General features: G+C 49.8%; 1 long non-coding RNA gene across 1 annotated transcript in view; it reads left to right on the plus strand.

The window, feature by feature from the left end:
• Positions 1 to 16,692, plus strand: part of LOC144599171 (uncharacterized) — a 59,123-nt gene that overhangs the window by 34,334 nt on the left and 8,097 nt on the right. Inside the window, exon 2 of the long non-coding RNA XR_013547973.1 lies at positions 16,105 to 16,242. This is a non-coding gene — a long non-coding RNA (uncharacterized LOC144599171). The remainder of the gene's footprint in view (positions 1 to 16,104; positions 16,243 to 16,692) is intronic.

A 16,692-nucleotide genomic window follows, 5' to 3' on the forward strand; every position in this document is an offset into this window, starting at 1 on the left:
GCTGTGTCACACAGCGAGCTCCCTCTCCAGCGACACACAGCACCAAGCCATTAATCCCTGTCGCACCAACCTTGCACGGCAGTCTCCCATTGACATTCATCTCAGCTCTCTCACCCCCTCTAGCCCCCTTTAGCCCCTCTCCCCCTTTTCTGTCCCCCATTCTCTCCCCCCCATTCTCTCCCCCATTCTCTCCCCCATTCTCTCCCCCCATTCTCTCCCCTCCACTCTCTCCCCCCCCACTCTCTCCCCCCCACTCTCTCCCCCACACTCTCTCCCCCACACTCTCTCCCCCACACTCTCTCCCCCACACTCTCTCCCCCACACTCTCCCCCCACTCTCTCCCCGCCCCCACTCTCTCCCCCCCACTCTTTCCCCCCCCCCACTCTCTCCCCCCCACTCTCTCCCCCCCACTCTCTCCCCCCCACTCTCTCCCCCCCCACTCTCTCCCCGCCCCCACTCTCTCCCCCCCCCTCTCTCCCCCCCACTCTCTCCCCCCCCACTCTCTCCCCGCCACTCTCTCCCCCGCACTCTCCCCACCCCACACTCTCCCCACCCCACTCTCTCTCTCTACCCCCCACTCCTCCCTTCCCTCTCTCCCACCTTCTGCCTTTTCTCCCCTCCCCTCCCCTCCCCCTACCTTCTTTCCCCTCCCTCTTTCCATGCCTTCACTCCCACAGATGGTTCGTCACCTATCCATGTTCATCACAGATGCTGCCTGACCCACTGAGTTACTGCAGCACTCTGTGTCCTTTAGTTTTGTAGAGCTGCAACACGACTCTGATACTCAATGGGCCGAGTGAGAGTTGATCGCTAGAGGAATCAGTTTATCATTGTCACGTGTTCCGAGGTACAGTGAAAAGCTGTTGTCGCTTGCTGGGTGGTGCCTGACCACTGGTTTAGTTTGGTTTAGTTTATGTCACGTGTACCAAGGTGGAGTGAAAAACTTTTGCTGCGTGCTATCCAGTCAGTGGAAAGACTATACACGATTCCAATCAAGCCGTCCGCAGTATACAGATACAGGATAAAGGGAATAACGTTAAACGTGGGATAAATTCCAGTAAAGTCCGATTAAAAATAATCCATGGGTCAGGACTACGCTCTGGATGGTGAGAGGGTGGTTCCGTTGCTGGATAACAGCTGGGAAGAAACCGTGTGCGTTTTCACACTTCTGTACTTCTTGCCTTATTGGGGAGGGGGGAGAAGTGGGAATCCTCAACAAAAGATCCTGTACATCCCCCCTGAATATTCCCCACACGATTTTATACTCCTCTATAAGATGTATTATACCTCCCAACCTCAATAAACCCCTCGCCTGCCCAACCTCTCCCTGTAGCTCAGTTCAAGGACGGGGGGAGCAAGAATGAATGTGGAGGTGTTGCGTCTTCACCCTTCTGTGCTTCTTGCCTGATGGGAGAGGGGAGTGACGGGGGGGGGGTCTGGAATGGAAGGGGTGTTGAGGAGTGGGTGCAACGATGGGTTAAAGCTGCTCGTGGTGGTGGTGTGTTGCAGACTGCCCTCGCTGCGGTCAGCGGCGTGTCCGACATTCCTGGTGCAGCCACCGTGTAAATCCTTCAGGACACTTGCCTTGTCCCTTCTTGTTCTGGGACAGAGTCTGGCATTCCGCAGGCTCGGGATTCCTGCTGCCAATCCCCCCCCGAGGCTCCTTCCCTCCCCCCTCCCTCCCCTCTCTCCCTCTCACTCACCCACCCACCCCTCCTCTCAACCACCCCCCCCCTCACTCACTCACTCCGCGTGGGCTAGGAGGCTCACAGTATGGCACAGTGGCGCAGCGGTAGAGTTGCTGCCTCATAGCGCCAGATACCCCGGTTCTATCCTGACTAGGGGTGCTGTCTTTACGGAGTTTGCATGTTCTCCCTGTGACCGCGTGGGTTTTCTCCAAGGGTGCTCCCACCTCCCAAAGACGTGCAGGTTTGTAGGTTAATTAGCTTCAGTAAAATTGTAAATTGTCCCTTGTGTGTAGGATAGTACGGGGATCGCTGGTCAGTACGCACTCAGTGGGCCGAAGAGCCTGTTTCCACGCTGTATCTCTAAAGTCTAAGGTCGTGGTCTGCTTGTCCACAATACGCAGGGTGGGGATTGCTCTCCGTTACCCCTCTTGCCCGCGAGGCCAGCTCCCTCACCATAAACAAGGTTGTGAGTTTTGTGGATATAAGCTTGGAGTATTATGAGCAGTTTTGGGCCCCATATCGTAGGAGGGATGTGCTGGCATTGGAGATGTCCAGAGATGACTGGGTTAACTTATGATGAGCGTCTGACGGCACTGGGCCTGTACTGACTGGAGTTTAGAAGGGTGAGGGGGGGGGGGGCCTCCTTGAAATATATCGAATCCTGCAAGGCCTGGATAGAGAGGATGTTTCCACTTGTGGGAGAGTCTAGGACTAGAGGGCACAGCCTCAGAATAGAAGGATGAGGGGGGACCTCATTGAACGTAATCGAATAGTGAAAGGCCTGGATAGAGTGGATGTAGCGGGAGAGTCTAGGTCCAGAGGGCACAGCCTCCGAATGAAAGGACATACCTTTAGAAAGGAGATGAGGAGGAATTTCTTTAGCCAAAGGGTGGTAACTCTGTGGAATTCATTGCCACAGACGGCTGAGGAGGCCGTCTTTGGGTATTTTCAAAGTGGGGATTGATAGATACTTGATTAGTGAAGGTGCCAAGGGTTATAGACAATAGACAATAGACAATAGGTGCAGGAGTAGGCCATTCAGCCCTTCGAGCCAGCACCGCCATTCAATGCGATCATGGCTGATCACTCAATCAGTACCCCGTTCCTGCCTTCTCCCCATACCCCCTCACTCCGCTATCCTTAAGAGCTCTATCCAGCTCTCTCTTGAAAGCATCCAACGAACTGGCCTCCACTGCCTTCTGAGGCAGAGAATTCCACACCTTCACCACTCTCTGACTGAAAAAGTTCTTCCTCATCTCCGTTCTAAATGGCCTACCCCTTATTCTTAAACTGTGACCCCTTGTTCTGGACTCCCCCAACATTGGGAACATGTTTCCTGCCTCTAATGTGTCCAATCCCCTAATTATCTTATATGTTTCAATAAGATCCCCCCTCATCCTTCTAAATTCCAGTGTATACAAGCCCAATCGCTCCAGCCTTTCAACAATGTTATGGGGAGAAGGCAGGAGAATGGGGTTGAGAAGGAAAGATAGCTCAGCCATGATTAAAAGGCAAGTGTAGGCTTGATGGACCAAATGGCAATCCTGCTCCTGTAACCTCCTCCTATGAATTTATGAAGAATTGATATAAAACATAGTGCACAGAGCAGTGTGGGCTCTTCGACCCACAATTTTTGTGCTGAACATGATGCCAAGTTAAATTGATCTCATCTGCCTTCACATAATCTATATCTCCCTATTTCCAGCATTACCACCTAACAGCGTCTTAATCGCCACTGTTGTATCTTAAACGTATTTTCATCGCACCTTGACCACCTTGCTGAAGATCCTGTTCCCTCGTGCTACCGGAGTCCCTTTGACCCTTTGGTCATAGAGTCATACAGCATGGAAACTGGCCCTTCGGCCCAACTCAGCCATTCTGACCAAGATGCCCCATCTAAGTTCATTGCATTTGCCTGTGTTTGACCTATATTCCTCTTCACCTTTCCCATCCATGTACCCGTCCAAATGTCATACCCAATGTTATAGTCTCTGCCTTAACTACCTCCTCTGGCTGTTCATTCCATATACCCACCACCCCCTGTATGAAGGAATTGCCCCTCAGGTTCCTATTAAAACTTTCCCCCTCCCATCTTAATCCTATGCATAGTTGTTGATTCCCCTATGCTGGGCATTCCCTGCATTCACCCAATCTATACCCTTCAGGATTTTATATACCTCCCTCAGTTCACCCCTTTGCCTCCGGCGTTCCATGGAATAAGTCCTATCCAGCCCAACCTCCCCCTACAGCTCAGTCCCTTGCGTCCTGGCAACGTCCTTGTAAATCTGCTCTGCATCCAGTTGAAAGGCAGTCTTCCTACAGCAAGGTAACCAATACTGAACACAATACTCCAATTATTTGGTTCTATCGAGTCTGGGCCAGCTCACGGAAAAATTCTATTCCCAAACATTTTTCCAGCTTCCTCTTCAAATGGATTAAACTGTAAAGAGTACAAAGGATGTTATGGGGATGTTATTGGATCTAGAAGGTTTGAGATACAGAGACAAGTGCAGAGGCTACAAAAAAATGGACAAGGTGCTGGAGTACCTCAAACTGATGAGACTGAAGAAGGGTCCCAACCAGAAACGCCACCTATCCATGTTGCCTGACCCCAGCACTATGTGTCTTTTTGTGAATCAGCATCTGCAGTTCCTGTGTAGTTCAGACTTAAATATGCTAGGTCTTTTTTTGCACAGTGCATAGATGAAGGATAAAGAGTGCAACATTTAGTGCAAAGATGTAGCATTGAAGTCCGGTTAAATGTAGTTCACAGGTCTCCAATGAGGTAGATGGGAGGTCAGGACCGCTCTCTAGTTGGTGATGGGACGGTTTAGTCGCCTGATAATAGCTGGGAAGAAACTGTCCCTGAAACTGGAGGTGCGCGTTTTCCCACTTCTGTACCTCTTGCCTGATGGGAGAGGGGAGAAGAGGGAGTGACCGGGGTGAAGACTGGTCCTTGTTTATGCTGCTGGCCTTGCCGAGGTAGCGTGAAGTGTAGATGGAGTCGATGGAAGGGAGGTTGGCCTGAGTGATGGTTTAAGTTTAGCCAAGTTCAGGGCAAGCGGGGCAAGAAGTCATTGGTGCTGGTGGGAATATCTCTGGTGTTCCCGTAAAGCTTTCTGTCAGACAGACGTAGACACGCCCCTGCACGGTAACTGGGAGACGTAGCTGTGGCAAGTGAGTTAGACGCCGGTCACATTACTCTGCTTCCAAACACAGCCTCTTCCTTCCATTCTGTCATGGTTGGACACGTGCCATTTTTCTCCAAACACACATTCCTCGGCCGACCCCATCGAGAAGTCTAGGAAGTGACCGTGCCCTGAGATTCAGATCGCCCTGCCTTGCCATTCGTCTCCTTCCCGCACACACAGACGATGGAATCTCGCAGCCCCTGTTTTGTTCTGGCTCACTCTGCTAGTCCCAGCTGGGACGAGGCCAAGATTAAAAATCGCTGCAGTCTGTCCTCGAACAACCCTCAGTGTGCCGCGCTGCTCCCCCTTCCCATCAAAACGTCACTCCCACATCCTCCACGTTGCTGTCTCCGGCACGGTGGTGCAGTGGTCGGGGTTGCTGCCTCACAGCACCAGAGCCCCGGCCGGGTCCAACCCTGACCAGGCAGCTTTTGTTGTCGCGTGCTAACCAGTCAGCGGAAAGACTACACATGATTAGAATCAAGTGGACCACAGTGTGCAGATACAGGCTAAAGGGAACCATGGGGGGGACGGCCGTGAAGAACAATGGAGGGCCCGGCGTGGGGGGACTGCTGCCGTGAGAGGCGGTGGGAGAACAATGGAGGACCCGGCGTGGGGGGGACAATGGAGGACCGGGCGTGGGGGGACCGCGTGAGGGGCCGTGAAGAACAATGGAGGGCCCGGCGTGGGGGGACTGCGTGAGGGGCGGTGGGAGAACAATGGAGGACCTGGCGTGGGGGAGGGGGGGGGCACTGTTTTCAGAATCCTCTGCCCAGGGGATAAGCCTGTTTTTGTTTGTTTGTGTGTTCGTTCGTTCGTTCCGGTTAAGGTGCTGTGCACACGGCAGCCAGCCAACAGTTGCTTGTCTTTTTCTTTTTTTTTCACTTTTAATTTAATTTAAATTTCAAGTTTTCCTGTACCACGTGTGGTACGACTGTTGTGGCAGACCAATTTCCTTCCGGGATGAATAAAGTTCTATCGTATCGTATCTTATCGAATAACGTTTAGTGCAAGATAAACTCCAGTTAAAGATAGTCCGAGGGTCTCGAATGAGGTAGATGGTAGCTCAGGACCACGCTCTGGTTGGTGATAGGATGGTTCAGTTGCCTGATAACAGCTGTGAAGAAACTGTATGGCCATGAATCTGGAGGTGTGCGTTTTCACAATTCTGTACCTCATGCCTGATGGGAGGGGCAGAAGAGAGAGTGACCAGGGTGCAGAAGGACCTCTTTGTTCCTATACTCAACTCCCCTTGTTATGAAGGCCAACATTCCATTGGGATGGAGCAGGGACATATTCAGGATGGTGTGGGAGGGGAATGTTTGGATGGTGTTGCCTGTACGTGCTACCCCTAGCCCTACAAGGTGGTGGAAGTTACAGGAGTTACAGCTTTTGGAAGTTTGGTCGGAGTTTTTTTTCCCAGCTGCAATTGGGCAACTGAACCGTCCTCTCGCCAGCTAGAGTGCGTTCCTGACCTCCCGTCCACCTCTTGAAGACCTGTGAACTATCATTAATTGGACTTCAATGTGCATGGCTTGATTGTAATCATGTATTTCCTTTGACTGGATAGCACACAAACAAAAGCTTCTCACTGCACCTCAACACACTTGACAATAATATACTATACTAAACTAAACTAAACTAAACTGACCTCTCATCTACCTCATTGGAGACCTTCAAACAATCTTGAATCACTTTACTGGCCTTTATCTTTCTCTGAATGTCACGCCCTTTATCCTGGGTCTGTACATGGTGGATGGTTTGATTGTAATCATGTAGAGTCTTTCCGCCGACTGGATAGCACGCAACAAAAAACCTTTTCACTGTACCTTGGTACACGCGACAGGAAGAGACTAAACTAGACTAAACTAGACTAGCCGGGGTGAGTTTCGGCAGTGTATTTTGTAGATAGTGCACTGCTGAGAAATGTTTCGGGAGGCGGGAAGTGTATGCAGTGCTGATCACACAGGTTGCTTGCTCCTGGATTCTGTTGGCCATCTGCATGCAGTTGGATCTGGGACCTTGTGTGTCCTGGTGCTAGTTATGTACTAGCTCTCTCTGCTCCACAACACTCCCCAGGGCCTCACTGTCCACTGTCAGGGTCCTGCCCTGCTTTAACTTCGCTGCGCGTCTTTCCTATTTAGCAACAGCTTTCGCTTGCTGCCGTTAACTGCAGCCACTGTGCGAGGGTCTGGAAGGAAATGGAGCGAAATATTTTTATCCAGAGTTGTTAACATCTATTGATAGGGTGCTGGAAACGGGGCCAAGAAAAGCTTTTGAAGCTGAAAAGTCTGCAGGACTGTGGGAGGAGAGGAGAGGAGAGGCAGAGAGCTCTGAAACAAAGCAGCAAATGGTGGAAATGCTCAGTGGGTCAGGCAGTGTCTGTGGAGAGAGAAACTGTCAGTGAACATGGGATCGGCGACGTGTCGGGTCGGGACCCTTCTTCAGACTGATTGTACTGGGGGGGGGGGGGGAGAAAGCAGGAAGAGAGGAGGGGCAGGACAAAGCCTGGCAGGTGCTAGGTGGAAACATGTGAGGGGCAGTTTGATAAGCAGATGGTTGGACAAAGGTATGAGATAGAAGAGGTGTCAGTTGAGAAACGAGAGAAAGGAATATAGATGGAGAGAGAGAGGGGACAAAAAGTGTGAGACCCATGTGGTGCACAGGGGAGGAAAGAAAGTGTTGTTTATTGGTTAGTTATCTAAAATGTGCGAATTTAATGTTCATACCGTTAGGTTGTAGGTGCAGCAAAAGAACAAGCCCTTTGGCCCACAATGTCCATGCTGAATGTGATGCCGTTATACTAATTCCTTCTTCATGTACTTGATCCGTATCCCTCCATTCCTTGCACTTCCGCGTGCCTCTCTAAATGCCACGATGGTATCTGCCCCCACGACCATCACTGACCAGCAGGCTGTTCCAGGCACCCACCACTCTCTGCTGCCCCTGTCTCTACTTCCCGCAGCCCTGACCTTTATCTCCACTCCCAGCCCAAAGCTCCCCACCCTTCTAATCCTCCCTTCACTTTGAACAAGTACAGCAAAATCTCACTCGTTGCCTGGATGTTTAGTAACCAGCTCTGACACCACCCTTGTGGGCTCATGCCAATTTTTATTCAATGCTGCACGTACCTTCTGAAATGCCTCAGCACGGTGGCGCAACGGCAGAGTCGCTGAGGCATTTCTGAGGTTACAAGACATGTATCCTCGGATACTCTGATGCAGGGGGGCTACAAGACATCAGGGAGAGAACTGGGTTTTATCCTGAGTACGGGTGCTTTCTGTACGGTGTTTGTACATTCTCCCTGTGACCACGTGGGTTTTTACCGGCTGCTCCGGTTTCCCCCCACACTTAAGTCATGCGGGTTTTGTACATTAATTGGCATCTGTAAATTGTCCCTAGTGTGTAGGATAGAACTAGTATAAAGGTGATATAAAGGTTGGTGCAGACCCGGTGGGCCGAAAAGCCTGTTTTCACCAAAGATCGACACGAAATGCTGGAATAACTCAGCGAGTCAGACAGTATCTCTGGAGAAAAAGAGTTACCGCTAAACTAAACTAAACCGTTGAAAGTTTAGAAAGTTTAGGTTGCATCATGGCCTGGATCTGCAATTCGAACGCACAGGAACGCAAGAGGCTGCAGAGAGTGGTGGACTCAGCCCGGTCCATCACGGGCGCAGCCCTCCCCATCATTGAAAGCATCCACACCAGGCGCTGCCCCAAGAAGGCGGCATCTATCATCAAGGATCCCCACCATCCGGGCCGTGCCCTCTTCTCACTGCTACCGTCGGGCAGGAGGCCCAGAAGCCTGAAGTCCCACGCCACCAGGTTCAGGAACAGCTACTTTCCCACAACCATCAGGTTCTTGAACTGACACGCACGACCCTAATCCCACCTCGGCAACAGCCCACCACGGACCACCACCTCTTGCACTAGCAGGGACTTGATTTATTTCTGTTGTGTTTTTGCCCTCATCTCTTGTATTTCTTTCTTTTAGGAATTTTATGTGTCATTTCCAGTATGTCTAATTTGTTTTCCGGTCAAGTTTATTATTGTTCCGTGTACCGATATACAGTGCGGTACAAGTCTGAGGAAGAGTTTCAGCCCAAAACGTCACCTATTCTTTTTTCCAGAGATGCCGCCTGACCCACTGAGTTACTCCAGCACTTTGTGTCTATCCACAATGAAAAGCCTTGTTTTGCATGCTATTCAATCAGATCAAATAATACTATCATAAATACAAATCAAATACTAATACATAAAGACAATCAAACCAGTCTTGGTTACAATAGGTAGAATGAATGGAAAGAGACAGGGTGCTGGATACAATGTGTTTTTGTGTGTTGGCTCGACTAAGCCTTTTATTATTTGGAAGGTTCAATGTGAACATTAGTCACTTTTGACATACTAGTGTGCAGAGGAGGTACAGATACAATGATCATCTTGTGTAGGAAGGAACTGCAGATGCTGGTTTAACCCGAAGATAGACACAAAGAGCTGGAGTAATGCAGTGGGGCAGACAGCATCTATGGAGAAGGTGGTTCGGCGACATTTCAGGTCCACAGAGCAGGAATAAATTAGGGTGCTAACCGGAACCATCACCTGTTCTCCAGAGATTCTGCCTGACCTGCTGAGTTTACTCTGGCACTTTGTGTCTTTTTTCGTGGACCAGCATCTGCAGTTTCTTGTTTCTGCGCTGGTTTCCGCCGGGAGTCTTGTGCAGGCAAGCGCTGCTGTTCAGGGACAGTTTCTTCCCAGCTATTATCAGTCAACTGAACCATGCTATCACCAACTAGAGAGAGGTCCTGACCTCCCACCTACTCCATTGGAGACCCTCGGTTTATCTTTAATCATACTTTACTGGACTTTATTCCTGTGCACTGCGGATTGCACAGATACAGAATAAAGGGAATAAAGCCCACTAAAGTACAGTCTTTCCGCTGACTGGATAGCGTGCAACAAAAAAGCTTTTCACTGTACCTCGGTGCACGTGACGATAAATTAAATCAGACCTAACTGAGTTTATAGAAGGGTCTCGACCCGAAACGTCACCTACCCTTTTTCTCCAAAGATGCTGCCTGACCTGCTGAGTTACTCCAGGTCTTTGTTATCTTCTGAACTAAACTGATCTGAAATAAACTAAAGTAATAAAGTAAGATAATAAACTAAACTAATAAACTAAAGTGAACTAATAAACGAAACTAATTGCGGTGCGTACATTAGCCTGGGAGAGGCAGCTTGACTTGTTGGTGGCCTTTCTGCTTCGTATTAAAGAGGGCTTTTGTCTGTGGAGCTTTCTCCAGTGCCAGGGTGCACGTCATTAGCCCACTCCCTGCCCACCAGTAGGCTGTGAACGTGGCATCTATGCCGTGCTGCCTGTGAGTGGCCCGGGCATTAGAGAGAGACCCATGTCACGGCTGTCAGAGCGAGCCCTGTGACATTTCACCATGTAATTAACCTTTCACCACCTCCGTTCCAGTGGGGGTAGGATTTACAGCCTACGGTCTTCTGCTGGGGATATCAATTAACGTTTGAAAAGGTCACCGCCGCTCCTCTTTCTTGGTTTTGTCCTGTTGACGTGTTAACCTCCTGTCATGGGACTTGGGAACGTTTTGTGCGTGGGGAGGAACGGCAGATGCTGGTTTGTACCGAAGTGCTGGAGTAACTCAGCGGGCCAGGCAGCATCTCTGGAGAGAAAGGATGGGTGAGGTTTCTGGTCGGGACCCTTCAGCAGACGGAAAGTATATGGAAGGGAAATTGAGCTAAGAAAAGGCCAGGACAAAGCAGGGCCGGCAACGGATGACAAAGGAAGGGTAGAGCCCATAACATCGAGTTAAAATATGGTCTGAGTCGGAGAGTAGTATGAATCACAGAGAGGAAGCAGTGAGAGAGGGTCTCACTGAACTCCTATCAGAGAGAGGAAGAGAGCTTCTTCATAGGCATATCTTGAGGAGATTTCACAATGAAGTAGACAAAGTCTGTAGAATGGGACTGCAGATGTTGGTTTATACTGAAGATAGACACAGTTTATTGTCACGTGTACTGAGGTACGGTGAAAAGCTTTTTTGTTGCGTGCTATCCAGTCAGTGGAAAGACTATATCTGATTGCAATCGAGCCGTCCACAGTGTACAGATACAGGATAAAGGGAACAACGTTTAGTGCAAGATGAAGTCCCGTAAAGTCTGATTAAAGATAGTCCGAGGGTCTCCAATGAGGTAGATGGGAGGTCAGAACCACTCTCTAGTTGGTGATAGGATAGTTCAGTTGTCTGATAACAGCTGCGAAGAAACTCCCTCTGAATCTGGAGGTGTGCGTTTTCACACTTCTGTGATAGTCTGGGCTGCATCCGCAATTTAGTGCCATCTTGGATAGCGCTGTTCTCAATCCATGAGAAGATTTCACAAGTTAAGAGCACACAGGGTTAGTGTTAATATGGACTGAGGCATGGCTGGCTAACAGAAGGCAAGGCCGAACTCAAAGTGCCGGGAAAAAACACTGCAGGTCAGGCAGCATCTGTGGAGGGAATGGACAGGTTTGGATCGGGACCCTTTAGTCTCCGGCAGTTTGGTTTTTTTTGCTCAACATTTCAGCATCTTGTGTCTCCTAACAGAAGACAGATTCTGGTTAAATGTGTAGGAAGGGACTGCAGAAACTGATTTACACCGAAGATAGACACAAATTGCTGGTGTAAATCAGTGGGTCAGGCAGCATCTCTGGAGAAAAGGAATAGACAATAGACAATAGGTGCAGGAGGAGGCCATTCGGCCCTTCGAGTCAGCACCGCCATTCAATGTGATCATGGCTGATCATTCTCAATCAGGTGATGTTTTGGGTCTGAAGAAGGGTTCCAACCCGAAACGTCACCTTATCCATGTTCTCCAGAGATGCTGCCTGACCCGCGGAGTTACTCCAGCACTTTGTGTCTGTCTTCTGGTTACACGGGTTATTTTTGGACTGACAATCAGTAACGAGTGGAGTGCCACAGTAGTCAGTGCCGGGACCTCACTGATTTACAATCTGTATTAATAACCTGGGTGAAAGGACTCAGTGTGCAGATGTGCTGTTGACATAAAGCTAGGTGGTTACTTAAGGTGGATGCAGAGCGATAGACTGGTTCAGGGTGCACGTGAAGTTGGCAGATCGGGTAAAATGAGGTTAAATGTTAAAAAAATAGGAAGATAGTGTGGAAGCACAGCAAGTAATTAGGAAGAATAAAAAGACACAAAGTGCAGAAGTAACTCAGCGGGTCAGGCAGCATTTCTGGAGAACATGGATCGGTGACATTTTGGTCGGGACCCTTTCAATTGATTAGGATGGAGTAATTAGGAGGTTCGTGTTGTGTAGCGTTCGAGAGCCTGATGGTAGTTGGGAAGAAACTGTTCTTGAACCCGTTGGTCATGGTTTTTAGGTATTAATTTAGTTCAGCTTAAGCAGCTTGGAAACAGGCCCTTCGGTCCACCGAGCCCACGCCAACCGATCACCTGTTCACACTAGTTCTATGTTATCCCACTTTCACATCCACGCCCTGCACATCAGGGGCAGTTAACCTACAAACCCACACATCTTTGGGATGTGGGAGCTAACCCACACGGTTACGGGGAGAACGTGCAAACTCCACACGGACACCATCAGAGGTTGGGATTGAAACCAGGGTCTCTGGTGCTGTGAGGCAGCTGCTGTTTGGATTACTGGCCTTTATTGCAAAGGGGACGTACTTTAAGAGCAGGGAAGACTTGTAGAGGTTGTACAGGTCATTGGTGAGCTTGAGAACTGGTCTCCTTATCACAGGAAGATGTCCTTGAATTTGGGATGGTTCAGATGGGGCTCAGTCAGTTAATCCCTGAGACCAATCATTCAGCTCCAACAAATTGATTCTGGTTTATTATTGTACATCTGCCAAGATACAGAGAGAAACTTTCTATGTGTACTATCCGGTCATGTCACTCAAAGGACATAGTGCTGGAGGAACTCAACGGGTCTGGCGGTATCTTTGTAGAGAATGGACAAGCGACGGTTTGAGCCGGGAGCTGCCTTCAGCCTGAAGAAATATCCCGACCCGAAACGTCACCTGTCCATTCCCTCTACAGATGCTGCCTGACCCAGCTGAGTTCCTCCATTACTTTGTGTTTTGCTCAGGATTCCAGCATCCGCAGTTACAAGTGTCTCCAAATCATACTATACCTTTGGGCGGCACAGTGGAACTGTGGGTAGAGTTGCTGCCTCATAGCACCAGGTACCCGGGTTCCATCCTGACTGCGGGTGCTGTCTGAACGTGTATGTTCTCCCTGTGTTTGCGTGCATTTTCTCTGGGAGGTTCGGTTTCCTCCCACATTCCAAAGACGTGCAGTTTTTTTAAAGCTAATTGGCTTTGGTAAATTGCCTCTAGTGTGCAGGATCGAACTATTGTACGGGATGATAGTTGGTCAGCGCAGAATATCCAAGGGAGTGTGGCAATGTTAAAGGTGCGGTAGAAATTTAAATTGTTTAAGAAGGTGAGTGGAGAAGATTTAATTGGAACCTGAGGGACACAGAGGCTGATGAGCGTATGGACCGATCTGTCAGAGGATTTAGTTGAGCTGGGCACTAAAACACCATTTAGGTTTAGGTTTATTATTGTCACGAGCACTGAGGTACAGTAAAAAACTTTGCTCGGCATGTTATTGAAACAAATCAGATAATACCATGCATGAATGCAATCAAGCTAAGCGCAAGTACAATAGGTAGAGCAGCGGGGAAGATACAGAGTGCAGAATATAGTTCTCAGCAAAGTAGCACATTGGGTCCAGACAAAGTACAGGCTCCACAATAGGGTAGAGATGAATCGGACAGTACCCTAGCTTATGGAAGGACCGTTCAGTAACCTGATAACAGAAGGGAAGAAGCTGTTCCTGAGTCTAGTGGTGCGTGCTTTCAAGCTTCTGTACCTTCCGCTGGATGGGAGCAGAGAGATGAAGGAGTGACTGGGGTGGGACAGGGACAAGGCTTTGATAATGTTGGCTGCCTTCCCAAGGCTGTATGGAAAGTATATGGAACGAGCTGAGGCAGGTACGAAAACAACATTTAACAGACACTTGGACGGGTACATGGACAGGAGTGGTTTAGAAGGATTTGGGGCAAATGCAGGCAAGTGGGACTAGCTTAGATGAGGCATCTTGGTCGGTATGGATGAGTTGGGCTGAACAGCCTGTTTCTAAGCTGTGTAACTCTCAAATTCGGAATCTTGTGACAACCTTCTTCCCAGACGGATTTGTGGACGGATTTGTGTCTCTGGATTTTGATGAACCTCCCCTCTGTAGCAGATGACAAATGATTCCCTCATCCCCCCCCCTCCCCCCTTCCCCTCCCCCACCTCCTCGTGCCCCTGGACAAGCTGGCCGCTGGAGATGTTCTGGAGCATTGCCAAGCCTGTGATTATGGCCGGCGGTTGTCATGGTGACTCCTGGAAACCCAGACGACTCGCTCGGCTGTTGCTGTGGTTACAGGTAGAGGGCTCCTAAGGTCTGGAGTGTTAACGTTCTGGATTCTGTTCTCCACCCAGGACACTCTGGGGGAAGGGTGGTCTACCCCCCTCCATAGCACTAGCTGGCCACGTGACTCTGAGCAGTCCTCACAGAAAGTCACCGGTGTGCACTCTGACCTTTCCCCCGCCCCATGACCCTACTTGTGGAAGCATCACACTGTGGTGTGTAGCAGCGTTGCCAACCTCAGGCCATTCGGCCCATTGCTCCCTGACTCTACCATTCAATAATATCACCAATGATCTGTCGTGGACCAACCACATTGAAGAGACAGCCGAGACACACCTCAGGAGACTTGAGAAAATTTACCATATCTCTCGTAACTCTCACAAACTTCTATAAAGCAAACTGTTGGGTTGCATCACAGCTTGGTTTGGGAAGGGCACCACCCAAGAACGCGAGAAATTGCAGAGAGTTGTGGATGTAGCCCAGTCCATCACACAGACCAGACTCCCCATCATCGATTCCATCTACACTTCACGCTGCCTCGGGAAAGCAGCCAACATAACCAAAGGCCTCGGCCCATCGACCACTGTTATCCCAATTTCTCATCCACTCTCTACACACTACGGGCAATTTACGGGGTGATCGCTGGCAGGCATGGACTCGGTGGGTCGAAGGTCCAGTTTCCGTGTTGTACTTCTAAAATCTAGAGTCTAAAGGTTGATTCCATTTGGCACAGGCAGATGTTGACTGAGATTGATCCCAATGTGGGACATCTCAAGGTGTCAGGAGCGACCCTTGAAGCCACCACTATGCCCCGGCCAATCATCACACTCTGGCGTTGGAAGCTGGGTCAACTGAGTTGAAAAATGTTGAACCATTTAAATAATTGGCATGCTGCTCGCTAGGAATATTACACTTCCAATTAGGCATCTACTGCATTCGATGTTCTCGATGTGGCCTCCACTACATCGGCGAGACCAACTGTAGGCTCGGCAACCGTTTCGCCGAACACTTGCGCTCGGTCCACGAAGGCCTACTGGATCTCCCGGTTGCCAAATATTTTAACACCCCTTCACATTCCCAGACTGACCTTTGTGCCCTGTGCCTCCTCCATTGCCAGAGTGAGGCCACGTGCAAACTGGAGGAACAGCTCCTCGTATCGCGCTTGAGCAGCTTCAGGGGCGGCGCGGTGGCGCAGCGGTAGAGTTGCAGCCTTACAGCGCCAGACACCGTCCCGGGTTCGATGCTGTCTGTACGGAGTTTACACGTTCTCCCTGTGATCGTGTGGGTTTACTCCCACACTCCAAAGACGTACAGGTTTGCAGGTTAATTGGCCTTGGTAAATATTGTAAATTGTCCCTAGTGTGTTGGATAGTGCTAATGATTGCTGGTTGGTGCGGACTCAGTGGGCCGAAGGACCTGTATCTCTAAAGTCTAAAGTCCAATGGCATGAGCTTTTAATTCTCCAATTTTATTTATCTAAGCAAAAGAGCCCCCCCACCCTCCCTCTTTTCTCTACCCCCACTCTGTGCCCCACCTGGATGTGCTCCTATTTCTCCCACCATACCCCCCTCCCCTTTCCCTTCTCTCCCCTCCTCTACCACATACATCCTTTTCTCTGGCCTGACAATTCACGCCTCTACTTTCCCTGTCTGACACTGTTTTTGTCACTTTGTGTTTTGCTCATGATTTGTGCTTCCGTGGTTCCTGGTGCATGTGACTGTCTAACGCCTCTCTCTCTGCTGTGTGTCCCGTGTGCAGGAAGCTGGGGTGCAGCAGTCTCCATGAATGTATGTCACAATGATGATGGCAGACCAGATACCCTTGGAACTCCCTCCTTTGTTGAATGGAGATGTCCCCATGATTCCCCACCTGGTCAACGGGGACGGGTCGCAACAGGTGAGTGAGTGAGTGGGGGTGGGTGGGGGAGGGGAGGGGGCGACTCTGGGTCTTTGTCCGAAAGGGGGGTCGGGGAGAGGGGTGTCCCTGCCATGATATGATACTGTTGGTTTATTATTGTCATGTGTCAAGTCAAGACGGGGGCACAGTGGTAGAGCTGCTACTTTACAGCACCAGAGGCCCGGGTTCGATTATGACTACCTGTGCTGTCTGAACGGAGTTTGTACGTTCTCCCTGTGCCCGCCTGGGTTTTCTCCAGGTGCTCCGGTTATATAATATACAATAGGGGCAGGAGGAGGCCATTCGACCCTTCGAGCCAGCACTGCCATTCAATGTGATCATGGCTGATCATTCTCACACACTCCAAAAAAGTGCAGATTGTAGATTAATTGGCTTCAGTAAAATTGTAATTTGTCCTCAGAGTGTGGGATAATGCTAGTGATCGCTGGT

The sequence above is a fragment of the Rhinoraja longicauda genome, chromosome 13, assembly GCF_053455715.1.
Source record: "Rhinoraja longicauda isolate Sanriku21f chromosome 13, sRhiLon1.1, whole genome shotgun sequence".
Classification (NCBI taxonomy): domain Eukaryota; kingdom Metazoa; phylum Chordata; class Chondrichthyes; order Rajiformes; family Arhynchobatidae; genus Rhinoraja; species Rhinoraja longicauda.